This window comes from Pyxicephalus adspersus, chromosome W (genome assembly GCF_032062135.1).
Source record: "Pyxicephalus adspersus chromosome W, UCB_Pads_2.0, whole genome shotgun sequence".
Taxonomy (NCBI): domain Eukaryota; kingdom Metazoa; phylum Chordata; class Amphibia; order Anura; family Pyxicephalidae; genus Pyxicephalus; species Pyxicephalus adspersus.
Window position 1 is genome coordinate 13,180,676 of NC_092870.1, and position 13,427 is coordinate 13,194,102.

Consider the following 13,427-nt stretch of genomic DNA (forward strand, 5'->3'; position numbering starts at 1 on the left):
CTCTGCTCAGGTGTAATGGACTTCCTCATGAAGGTATCTTGTTTCTGCAGAAAAGGTGTAACTGCTGAAAGTAATTGCTGGAAACAGACATCTGACATACGAAGATAATTCTTGTAGTCATCTGGGAATGAGTGGCGCAGTTCACTTAGCAGATTCTCATGTGAAATGTTGTCTCGGTCCAACAACCAATCCTTACACCACATTCGCCGCTTCTTCTCAACGTCCTCCTCTTCAGCACTAAGCAGACACATCAAAGCAAGAGCGGCTTTCTTCTTCCTTGAGAACACTTTGAAGGGACAAAGGAACAGTGCGGTGAATGTCATTCATTTGACCCGATCGTTCGTACACAGTATTCCCTTCCTCTGGTGCACGTAACTTCCTGTATCGTTCAAACGATCGCATCTATCGCGTGTACAATATCTTTGAACGATCATGTCGTTATCTGTATGTACAGGATCGGTGCTATACGATCGTTCAAAGATATCGTGCAGGATTGTTCGTCGTTCGTTTACCAACGATAATAATTGGAAGTGTGTACGTAGCTTAACACACCAAACAAGACATGATTTATTGAAGCGTACCTAAACTCGACATTTTTACTTTATATACTGTAGAAGGTGACAATGTTATTTTTTTAATAGCAACTTTTTTTTTTTTTTTTAATAGCAGCACCGCTTGATTGCGGCGAAGAGGAATCATGGTAAGGAACACGCACACGCACACGCACACGCGCATTGGAGTAAGCCTGCCTCATGAACGCCGGTAAACAGCGCAGGCGCAGTGCAGCCTTTGGCCTGTTCCTGGTTGTGAGCGGGCCTCACGTTTTCGCGCATGCGCAGCTTGTTCCCGAGCAACTAAGCTCCATGTCAGTGTCCGCAGCGCTGAGAAAGAGAAGCGACTGCTGGTTCGAGTGTAGGCCTGACACCTGGTCCCGGTGACATGGCTGGGTGACGACAGGGACTGCGCCAGCTACAGGAGAGGTAAGGCCTGAGAGGTGGAGGGGGAAGGTGTCACTGATGAATGGGGGATTATTCCTGAATGTAGTGGCAGGTGTTATAATCATAGGGACAATATATAGGTGGGTAATGCTGTCTTTGTGAGGTATATTCACATCCATTGTCAGCAGCAGCAGCAGCAGCAGTCTCTTTAATTATAATATAATAATAATGATGTAAATAATATAAAGTGATTGAATCTGCAATGAGGAGATCAGCCGAAGAAGGAATTGTCATCTCTATAGAATGCAGAGACAAGTGGAAGCAAGTAAAACTGCATTGTATGGAAATATATTTAGTAATAAAAAAATGATAACATAATTATTGTATTTCGTATCCTGAGGTGATATAGCCCTTGATGTGAGTTATGTACCCTTTTATATGCAGATATATGTCATGATAATAATATAGGGGAGGCAAGTCCCATGAAAACAAAACATGCTATAAAAGTACAAATATTTGATACAAAAAATAAACATTTATGTTGATAATGTAATGGTAAAAATTATACATTGGAGGTATTATAATAAACTTATTATCTATATTTATTCTCTGTCCTCTTATATGTGGAAGGAAATGCTATCAAGTAGCTACATTAAGGTGGGTACAGACACAGAGGGTTTTCACATGCCAGCCAGGGTTGTGGACCCTTCTTTGTGTCCCCAATGTTCCCTAATATTCCCTTCCTGTTTACCATGTTAGAGATTGCTTTGATTGTCCTCCACATGTCAATCTGACTGCCTGCACCTTACAAAAGTTAGTATTGGGGGTATTTGTGACACAGATGAAGGTGTAGGTATAACGGAACACCTCACACATTGCCATGTTTCCCTACATTTAGTATCTCTAGGAATGCTTTGTGGTTGATATTTGTAAAGTAGAATTTAGTTTTATATTTGTATATAAAAATTACTTTTTAGAGTTGAAATAAGTATCTGCAAGCAGAACTTAACTGAAAAAAAAAAAAAAAAAATTTAATCCTGCTGTACAGTACACTGTAGTACTGGTGGCTCCAGTTATGGAAGCTACAGCTTCTCATTGCTTGGGCACACTGCAATTACAGATCACCTAGTTGGGGCAAAATGACAGCAGTGCTGCATAACATGCATTCTCCAGTGATGGTACCTGCCGCTCTCCCCCTTGTCCTTTTACAATCAGAATCCTGAGAATAACTTGAAACTTCTAGTTATGGGGAGTGCATTTAGTTCTCTTCTTATGGTGTGCCAGGATTTTGCCAAGTGATTATTAAGGGTGTCAGGGAGCAAGGGGGTAGCTGTTATTTCTAGGTGTTCAGAATAAGTAATTTACTATTTAGGAAATAAACACCACTGTAAGTAATATTACTATTTAGGTAGTAAACACCACTGTAAACAGATTTGCCTTTTAAAAAAGATGTCTTACAGTATTAGGCATGTAGGGTGGTTATACCTGATTTAGAAAGGTGTTATACTTAACTATGGACACATATGTTTCTTGGTAACTTTCAATTTAAGGATTAGGTCCTTTTTGGACCTATTATCTTTGACTTTTCTTTACCCATGTGGGCAAATATGTTCTGCAAAAAGGATGAAGAATTCGAATCCGCACCTTGTAAATATTATCAGTTTTGGAGAGCAAAAAATCATTATGGCTATAATTTGGCATCTGGACATGCCTGTGTAAAGACTGGTAAATAACCAAACAAGGGTGTTGTAATTTTAGTGAATTTTACCAGTTTTAGGGAAGAATTTATTTGCGAATTATTAATTTTTATTTTCGAATAATCTAGAAGGTTATATATTTGTATAGGGTATAGGCACACCCATGAACAGGTTTTGTAGTAATAAGGTTTAGTCTACACGGATGTTTTCCCCAGTATTTAACTTGAGGCTTTGAAATTGGTCACGTTTATGAGCGTTTTCAATAATGCTGCTTGCAACATTTAAAAAATTAAAACATAGGGTTAACACTGGAAAGCGCCCGAAAACGTGGATTTCAATGGAGCGTTTTCCCGCGTAAATAAGCACTTAAAACTTAAACATCGTTTTAAAGGCAAGCTTTAAAACGCTAATAAAAGTGCATATAAACGTAGTAGGAACTTTTACATGCGTTTTTAAAAACATCCGTGTAGACCTAGCCTAAGTGTTTAATAAATCTTAAAGGTCTAGTCATAAATCAGTAAATTTGACATTCCCTCAAACATTTTCTCTGGCAGTCTTCCAGATAAGTTTCCAGATGTGTTTTATTAGCAGTGATTGACTCTTCAGAAAATCAAGAATATATACATGTAATATGAAACTGCTAGAGTTTATTGCCTTTACAATAAAATATAAATTAGCTGAATACTGCAAAAGGCTGCAGGTTGAGCACCAGGAGTTTAGACAATATTACAATAAACCAGCGCATTGCAACAGATTTTGTATGAAAAGACTGTCTTGTAGCATCTCTTTTTCTGCTGCCTCATAACGGTAACTTGTTACCTGTAGTTGCAGGTAAAATAATTCCTTGGCACTGCTAGGTGCTCTGGGGGCTTCCAAAGACCCTGTAGTAATCAGATTTTGATCATTGCCAAAATTCTGTATAGATGAGAAGAGGAGAGCATCCCACAGTGCACTGCATCCTCTTGATAACCTAGTGAGATGTGCCCTGCATCAAATTATGAAATGGAGTGGAGTGCGTTCCTTGCAAATCACAAAGTGACATGTTACAGGTGGACACAGGTTTGGGCAGTTTAAGGTGTGCTGCAGAGATGGAATTTCTAGCATGGTTTGCAGATTCATATACAGTAAATTAGTTTTCTGGCATGTTTTTTACTGTAGTATGATACCTCCAACAGTTTATTTTAAAAGTTAGAAGAACGGTTTCTTTAGAACTGTTCTTTATTTTGCAAATTCCATACACAATGGACAGCTCAGAATTGTAGTATAGGAAAGATTGCTCTGCAAATAAACTTTGTATATTCCAGAAGACAAACTTAGTAGGTCTGTTCTGTCTGTGCATCGTAGTTGTTGATGATGTGAATTCAGGGAAATGTTAGGGAGTGAAATGTTGGTATCACTGGTGTACAGGATCCCAGATGAAATGAATGGTGGGTGTGTTTGAGGGCAGGACATCTGTCAATTTATCAAGAGAAGATGATGAGGAAAGTGTGCATGTATATAAAGCTCCTTCAGAAAATGGAAATAAATGCATTGAATCATATAAGTACAGGTGAATGCCAGAAATTCTGTTCTGTTTTTACTTGTGTGGTGAGCTTGTTAAGCCAATGATTGTTTTGTTTGGCTGTTATATAGACCGTTCAATAATAAGTGGTATTTCATAGATAATAATAAAAAAAATAAAAAAAAAAAATAAAGTATTATGGATGTGTTGAAAACGTGACGTTGGGTGCAGGTATATACTGTAGTTTTATTGTGTCATCAAGGAGCTTTCAGTTCGTATTGTGACACTAATCTTTGCACACTGGGAAGGTTTTTTAGGGAGTTTGGGTCATGTTTAATTTTAGGACCCCCCTAATGGAACAAACAATGGTCTTCAATAAACAGTGGAATATATGACTCCCTTTGCATGGAGTTTGTAGAAATCTCAAAAAAGGTGTGTCCTAACAATTGTCATGTAAACTGAAGGCATGAAGGTGAAAGATTTAGCTTGGCTGTGTTGTCAAGAAGCTGAAAATGAATCGGACTTCACATAAAGGTGGGGTCTGGAGGCTCAACAAGGATAGGGGGCAGGAGGATATGCTGTGCACGTTCTAGGGCGTGGTGCTTGGCTGAGAATTGTCTGATTTGGCCCTGTTAGCAGCTGCCTTTTTTTTTATGTCTGGAAAATTAAGTCTTACACCACAAGCCTTTGTATACATCAGGCTGAGTTACAGGAAAGAATTCTAGTGTATTTAAAAATGGGAGCAGATTTGTGTAAAGCATCTGCTTTTCTTTTATGTGAAGTCATCAGGCATGTGTTTAGCATCTTCTTTAGTTTTATGTGATCTCTGAACTTGGTACCTCAGAAACAAAGGATTTGGACTCCATGCTGATGATCAGCTTTCTAATTTTCCTTTTTTGTGCAATTTTACAAAAGGGAATTCCTTACCAGTGCAGACCACAATGCTTTTCCTACTATAAGATACTTTATTGGTGTGTAGGTCTAGAAGCGCCTACTGTGGTATTAGCCTTGTGTTGTGTTATGCATTACCTGGAAGGAAAGAAGTGCAGGTGTTTTCTATATTTGACTTTGAAAGTACTATAATGAATGTGAGCAGTTATATTTTGTGGTTCATGGAAATAAAGTTAAGCTTATTTAAAATATACAACTGCAGTACAGGGGCCATCACAACCCAGTTTAGCACCCATTTGTCCTATATCTTTGATTATACACTGAGCAGTTTTTGCAGATAGTATACAAGGGTTGATCTATAGACATTTAGGCCTTTCACACTTGCAGTCAAAAACTGCATTGTTAGAAGCTCCCTGGCACCCCTGTTCTACTGCTTTGGGATTTTTGGTAACAACTCCTCTAGCATGAGATTGCGTGTAGTTTCTTCTCTCGAAAAGGAAAAGCAACTTGTCGCTTCCTGGGACCACACCATGATCTGCACAGTTGCATACAAAAGCAAGCTTAAAATGATTCCCAACCGCTCCCATTCAGTTGAGTAGGTGTGGTTGAAACTGTGGTAGAATTCTTCAGTCACCCAAACATGACTAAAAGTGTAACCAATATCAAGAACACAAGTGTAAAAAAAAATCAATTTTTGTCCTTGGATACCTGAATTTTTTTGGGTCGGGTGGGTTCTTTTTCTATTTTTAACTGATGATCCAGTCACTTCCTATCTTTGGGTAACCGTAGTAACTCACTGTATTGTATCGTATCTATATAAGAGCAGGGTTGGCAACCAACGGCAGAAAGTATGTAGGGACTACAGTAAACCTCTTCTTATCTCCCTTGCATATGGTTTGGATGTTCCTTAGTGCAAAAGAACTAGAAAGACAAAATAATTTGATACTTTGAAAATACTAGTAATCCTACATATATACACGGTGTGTCCTAGGGTGGCTATTTCTTGACTGTGTATATAGAAGGAGCTTTGGGCATCACCCAGGCTGGACTTTGAAATGTCTTTCTTTATTCATTTTTATTACATTTGTGTAATAGTACAGCAGGATGATATCCATCTTTTAGTTCAGCTCTCTATGGACGTGACAAATCTGACAAGATTAAGTATCTTCTGTCCTTGAATGTTCTTAGCCTGCAAAAAGAAAAACAAATGCATTCTGCACATCTTTGGACTGTCAGGCTGTATTATATTATGTTTTGGTATACTGATTTAGATATTTGTTTGTAGCATGTATTTTAGGAATTCCCTGTAAACAGTCATATTTTAATTTTAGTATGTGTTCTATTTTGATCACATATCTGCTTTGCCTTGTAAACCTCTGCTAATTATCTACCTAATGGACCTGATTAGTTTGCTGTTTAATAAAGTGTATGTGTAAAATAAAAACTGTCAGTACATTACCCAAACTACATCCCACCCCCCAATGTTATGAAGAGTAGTTTCTCTCCTGCATTGACAATGCTTCTTTTGTGGAGACATGAACTTGATCAAGTTAAGTCACCATAGGATTGGAAGTTTGCTGCTGGCAGGATCTCTTACTAAAAATAAAGGAGATAATATATTTTGAAAGATAGAATGGCAGCCACCACATCTAAGGACTAAGTAAGCTGTAGCAGTTCTCCCCCCCCAAAATTTTTTTCAGCCAGGTGGTGGGATGCTGTAACCGGGTAGTCAAAAAGTGGGCACGGCAAATTGTGTTCTCAGTTGTTTATGCCATAGGTATCCAGAAATCCCTCTTATTGTCAGTGTTCTACCTTCCCCCTTTACCAGGGGTGTCAGTCTCGGTCCAGTGGGCCAAATCTTGCCCGCACTGTAATTATATTTGGCCCACAAGAAATTACCAAATGTCTACTAGAGTTGGCCCGCTGGTAGACCGTGCATGCACCGCTAATACTACAAATCCCAGAATTCTCTGCTGGAGTGTCCATAAGGACCCACAAGCGCCCCCTTCTCTGTTGACATTCATTACCCACCTTTCTCAATTGTAGATATTTTTTCAATAAATATCAAGGTTGGTCCGCGACTTTGTCCAAATTTTTCATTTTGGCTCACTGTATATTTGTGTTTGACACCCCTGCCCTATACTTTCCAACACTCCAACTTTCTAATGCCTGTCCCGTGCGTATGTCACATATTTCCATCTTTTGCATTATGCCAATCTATTTAGTGCTGTGTATTTTGATCTAACTTCCTAAACCCCCCCTAAAATTTCATTAGCATAGCATCATTAGAGCATAAAAAAACTCTACTTATTAAAACGCCCTGCCCCGTTACACATTGCTGTCCACTCTACTTTGAACCCCAATTTCTCTGCAGGTAAACAAAATAGTCGCAAGTGGAGGACACCTGTGGCTTTGATGGTCAGTTTTTTTTATATGCTAGTGATGACATTTTAGGGAATGTTGGCCATAGACGTTTCCCACTGGCACCTACATTTTCAGTTTTTTACATGTCTCCATCCCACAGAAATTGGGTGTTCGTGTTAGAAGTGGGCAGTAATGTGTAACAGGGCAGTTTTTCATTTTGTGATGAGATTTTAGGGTGTGTTAGCCAAATGTGTCCTCGACTTTCATCTACAGTTAGGGAAGCATAGTATTACAGTTATGGATTTGTGACAGGTAAGTATCAATTTAGGTGCCCCATCCTAATGCTCTTTGCTATGTAAGTGGTTCTGGGGGTGTTAAGGCGATAAGTAGTCCCAGGTCACTTCTGGACCTTCTGCTCAGTGAATTCTGCCTTCAGCGCTGGGAGAGCGATAATGACCCCACGCTAGCATGTAGTTCAATCACTCTCAAAGCTTTATTGTTTGCACACAGTTTTATATAGTTCAAAGGCATGATCACATGACAAATGTCTTTGTGGTTTTCTTTTTTTTTTTTTTTTTTTTTTTTTTTTTTTTTTTTTTTATAATTTTATTTTTTATTCAGTGAACAGTCATACATACTAGCTTTGAACATTAAAACATACAGATAACCAACATAGTTACTGTCTTACGCATAACAAACTTATTATTAACTGATAGAACAGAATGACTGAACACAGGCAATTTTTAAATTATTAACAAAAAGAGAGAAATAGAAATCGAAATGGAGGAAGAGGAGGAGGGGGAGGGGCACGGCATTGCAGGCCACATTGAATAATGGCCAAATTTAACATAGTAGGGAACACATAGCAATAAATTCAAGAATAGCCTCTGTATTCAAAACAGATCATCGGCATTATCAGTCTCACTGTAGACTGAAAGGTATGCTTGGGTAGTGGTATATTGTATCCAATAGAACCAAGTATTTCGGAATTTATCCGATCTACCATTCTGGCTGGTAATAAGATCTTCCATCGTCATAATGTCATTCACTCTTCTAAACCATTGTGACAAAGTGGGAGGAGAGGACTGTTTCCATAGGGCAGGAATACAGGCCTAAGCAGCATTTAAAAGATGTTTGATCAGAGAAGCGTGGTATTTCTTTTTAGAACAATCATTCAAATGTAAAAGGGCTAGCTCCGGGCTGTTACGTATATCTACCTCTGTCAATTCCTCAATAACCGCCGCCACCCCTGACCAGAAAGATTGCAACTTAGAGCGCTCCCAGAATATATGAAACAGGCTGCCAGCAGCAGCTTCACAACACCAGCATCTATCATCTACTCCCGAATACATTTTAGCTAACACTGTCGACACTCTGTACCACTGCGTGAGCAATTTATAGTTCATTTCCTGATAAGAGTTGCTAAGAGCGGCTTTATGACGCGTGTATAGGAGACGATCCTGCTGTTCTGGGGAGAACGTGTTGTTAAGGTCACCCTCCCATTTGTGTAAAAATGGTAAAGTTGAGGGGGTGGTATCTGTCAATAGCATCTGGTAGGCACCAGAGAGAGTCCCCCTTATGGTGCCCTGGGCCACGCATACCCCCTCCACCTGTGACAGAGCGCACAAACCTGGACGGTGGCGGGAGAGAGTGAAGAAAATGACGCAGCTGTAAGCTGTGCCATGTTCCCAGATCTGGAAGCTCGTGAGCAGCTGTCAAGTTGGAAATAGGTGCCCACTCTGTGCCCCTCAAAAAATGAGATGCTCTAAAAATTCCCCGTTCCCTCCATGAGCGAAACCTAGAGTCTGTTGTGCCAGCCAACCATATAGCCCCTGCTAGCAGTATATCAGCAATGGCTCCCTCAAGCGTCACCCATGGCTTGTGGCCTCCGTTTCTGCACCAGTCTATCAACCGCCCCACATGTGTAGCCTGGTGGTACAACAGAGGTTCAGGAAAGGTAATACCTCCACGTACTTTAGGCAACCGCAGAATCCTTCGCCCAATACGAGGGCTGTCACCCCCCCAGACAAAGTGGAGAAACTCCTGCCTAAACTTGCAGAGTACTTGTTGTGGGACATAAACCGGGAGGGTTTGAAGTAAATATAACAATCTCGGCATAATGTTCATTTTCAAAATGTTACATCTACCGAACCAGGAGAATGCATGTTGTTTCCACCGCTGCAGGTCCCGTCGCACCCTGTTTAGTAGAGGCAAAAAGTTCAGGTTAACCACTGATGACAAGTCCCTAGGGATCCTGGTACCCAAATACGAGATATCTGATTTTGCCCATTTAAAGGGAAAGAACGGTGTCAGGGAGTCCACTAACTGATCGGGTAGTGTAATGGATAATGCCTCTGACCTCTGCAGGTTGATTTTATACTTGGACAGCACTGAATATTTATTAATCTTGTGTAATAGATTAGGCAGAGACCCTAGGAGAAGAGATAAAGAAATGGTGATCATCGGCATAGGCCGCCACTTTATGCACTTGGTCATGTACTTCAATCCCATGAATACTTGGGTTCGCTCTAACCTGCCTCAGAAAAGGTTCCAGGACCAGTATAAACAAGAGAGGAGACAGGGGGCACCCCTGTCGTGTGCCATTACTAATAGAGAAAGGTCTGGACAATAAACCAATCCAGGTCACCAAGGCAGTGGGTAGGCCAATATGGGCCAGGGTAAATTTAAAAATTCCCAGGCAACCCGGTCAAAGGCTTTTTCAGCATCCGCTGCTAGCAGTAACGCTTGAAGTTTACGTGAATGAATATAATTAATTCAATTCACCGTTCTAACTGTGTTGTCTCTAGCCTCACGTCCTGGTAGAAAATCTCTTTGATCTGAATGCACAATGGTTTGGATCAGAGGCGTCAGGCGTTTTGCCAAAATGCTGCTAAATAGCTTAATGTCACAATTCAGTAGTGAAATTGGCCTATAACTAGCGCATGAGTTGGGGTCCTTATCAGGTTTAAGAATTAAAGAAATATTTGCTGCCAATGTATCCCTGGGTAGCGTTGATCCCTCCGTCAAGGCATTAAATGCCGATAGATAGTATAGGGAGAGTATTGAGAGGAATTTTTTATAGTATGGTAGAGTAGAGTTAGGCTGTCCGGGCCCGGTGCCTTCCCGCTGGGCCCTCTAGCAAGCGCCGATGCCAATTCCTCCGCCATGATCGGAGCCCCCAGGGACTCCACCACCTCAGAAGGCAAGGAGGGAAGTTCCGAGGAACCCAGATATGCCTTAATCAACTCCACCCTCGTGGGATCCGCTGCAGGAACTGCATCTCTGTCTAAATTGTACAACGTATCAAAAAAGGACCTAAAGGTCTCCGCAAAGTCTGAGGAGGTGTGTACCCGCCCGCCCGAAGGGGAACTCACACTAGAAATATAAGTTTTGTCCCTCTTTTCCCGAAGTGCCTGGGCGAGAGTCTTGCCACATTTGTTAGAGTATTCATAGTAGTAACCCTTGCATTTGTTTAACATAAATTGGGTCTTGTATCGCAGAATTTCTCTGATACGCTCTCTAATGCCCACAATCTGCTGTTCAACTTCCGCTGTGTGCTGCCGTTTCAGTGGTTTCTAAGTCATGTAATTCTGCCAGAAGCCGATTCAAATTCGCTTCCCTTTCCTTTTTGCACCTATGACCCGCCTGAATAAGCAAACCTCGTATGTAACATTTGTGCGCTTCCCAGAGGTGAAGTGGATTGTCCACAGAGGTAGTATTAATTGAGAAGTATGACCTGAGCTCAGCCTCCATTTTATCACGTATCTCCGGTGTATCCAGCAAAGAGTCATTTAGTCTCCAGGAGGAAAATTTCGGCTCACTAGGCGATGCCCACACAGTCGGAGCAATCGGGGTGTGATCCGAAATAGAAATCACACCCACGTTTGCAGATATCACTGTCGCTATTGAGGAGTGTTTAATGAGAAAGGTAAATTCTGGAGTAAGTTTTGTGCATGTGAGAATAGAAGGTAAAGTCCTTCTCAGTAGGGTGTAAGATACACCAGATATCCACTAGTTGGTGTGTATGTAAGAGGCGATTGATCTTCCTTAGGGCTGCTTCAGACATAGCCGAAGCACCCCTGGTTACATCCACCAAAGGATTGGGGGCAAAATTAAAATCACCACCCACAATCAAAGTGCCTTCGCTAAAATCTTCAATAACTTTGAGTAGAGACTCCAAAAATAATACCTGGCCATTGTTGGGAAAGTAAACATTTTTCAAAGCTACCCTGTTTCCCCTATAATAAGGCACTGTCTTATATTTTTTGAAATGCCAAAATATGCCCTAGGTCTTATTTTCAGGGGGATGTCTTATTTTTCCATGAAGAAGACTACAGTACACATTTATTGTTGAAAATCACTCATGTGCCATTGATTGTCCCCTTCTGATCACTCATGTGCCATTGATTGTCCCCTTCTGATCACTACCATATGTGCCATTGATTGTCCCCTTCTGATCACTCTGTGCTATTGATTGTCCCCTTCTGATCAGTCATGTGCCATTCATTGTCCCCTTCTGATCACTGACTCGCCGGGTAACAGACTCTGTTAGGGCAGGGATCAGCAGCTTGCTTGTCCTTTGAAGTTACTTTCAGTTTCACTCTGCACTGCAGCCAGCATCGAGGAGTCACACAGAGGCACACAGTAGCAGGTAACGAACTGATTTATGCAGCAAGATAAATACTCCTTTGGATTTGGATTCAGCGGAGGTACTATGATATGACTTATCAAAATAGCGATCAGTCATTTTCTGCACATGCCCGTATTTAAAGTTAAGTTTCTTGTAAGAACGCCACCTGACACTTACATCTATATAGTTCCCGGAGAACTATGGAACGTTTAAGAGGGGAATTCAGCCCTTTTACATTGAGTGAGGTAATTTGCAATGCCATGGATGGGAGGAGAGGAAGGGATTAGGTAAGACACAAAAGAAAAAGAGAAAAAAGAAAAAAAAGACAAAGAAAACAACTAAACAACAGATCTTATTGGCTCCAAAATTATAAAAAATTCCCTCTAAGAAGGAGGAGCCGACCTAAGTGGGGAGGAGGTACTCCACAGCGACGAGCATGTATGTGGTTGCCAACGGCTATAAAAACCTCATATCACAGAGAGCCCGCCATTGGATAACCCATGTAAACAGTAGTCAACTCTATACACGCATAGTAACAATAGCAGCTAACAGGCGCTCACAAATATAGTTTCATCGGCATAGCTTCCAAACGATGAGTGCGCATAATGGCTCATTTCCAGGCTACCACAAAAACATGGATCCGGATCTCCCCGGAGCCCTCCCACACATACACATGGAGTGGCCCGGAAAGACCCACCCCCAACAAATCACCCGAGCCAGTAATAACCACATACATATTCATGTGCAGCTTGCAGTATTACTCAGGTAGCATATAGTATACAGCAGCAAGAATAAACCCTCTAGTGCAAAATTAGCATTCTAACATAGAACAATGGCGGCCTAAACATTTAACTAGATCGCCCATACCGCCAGCAGAACAATAAGCTCACATGCATTGTCCCAATACTTAAGTTTCATTAGGTCCAACTTGTGGGCGGAGCAGTGGGCCTGTACGATCGGTCTGCCGTCTGCTCAGGGTGCTTTGCGGTCTCGTGATCCTTGAGGAAGTAGGAGGGACCTCTGCAGGCATGGCCAACCAGTCTGGGAGATCAATCAGTGGCAGCTGCAGAAATTCAAATAGAGCTGGAAGTTGAGATTGCCTGTGTAATGCAAAGACAGATTCATTCTTAGTGATCCCCAAATGAAATGGGTAGCCGCATCTGTAGGAAGCTTGTAAAGTACGGATGACATCCAGTAGGGGTCACAGGACCCGCCGCATTCTCAACGTGCTGCTGGAAAGGTCTGGCAGCAATTGTATAGGTGCCCCATCAAAGTCCATAGGACCATTCCGCCATGCTTGACGTATTATTTTTTCTTTAACCACCTGAGCGTTTCACTGATGTCTAGATTTCTGTACCAAAAGCGGTACACTGTTTTTCATGAAATTTTTTTTTTAAATTGTAGAC

General features: G+C 41.2%; 1 protein-coding gene across 2 annotated transcripts in view; it reads left to right on the forward strand.

Moving 5' to 3' along the window:
* Positions 1-849: 849 nt before the first annotated feature.
* LOC140342804 (calmodulin-regulated spectrin-associated protein 1-like) overlaps positions 850-13,427 on the forward strand; it is an 83,045-nt gene continuing 70,467 nt past the window's right edge. The window contains exon 1 of one of the 2 annotated variants that reach the window (XM_072429153.1): positions 850-980. The gene's annotated coding sequence lies outside the window, so the exon portion shown is untranslated. The remainder of the gene's footprint in view (positions 981-13,427) is intronic. The other variant, XM_072429154.1, reaches the window with a different exon arrangement.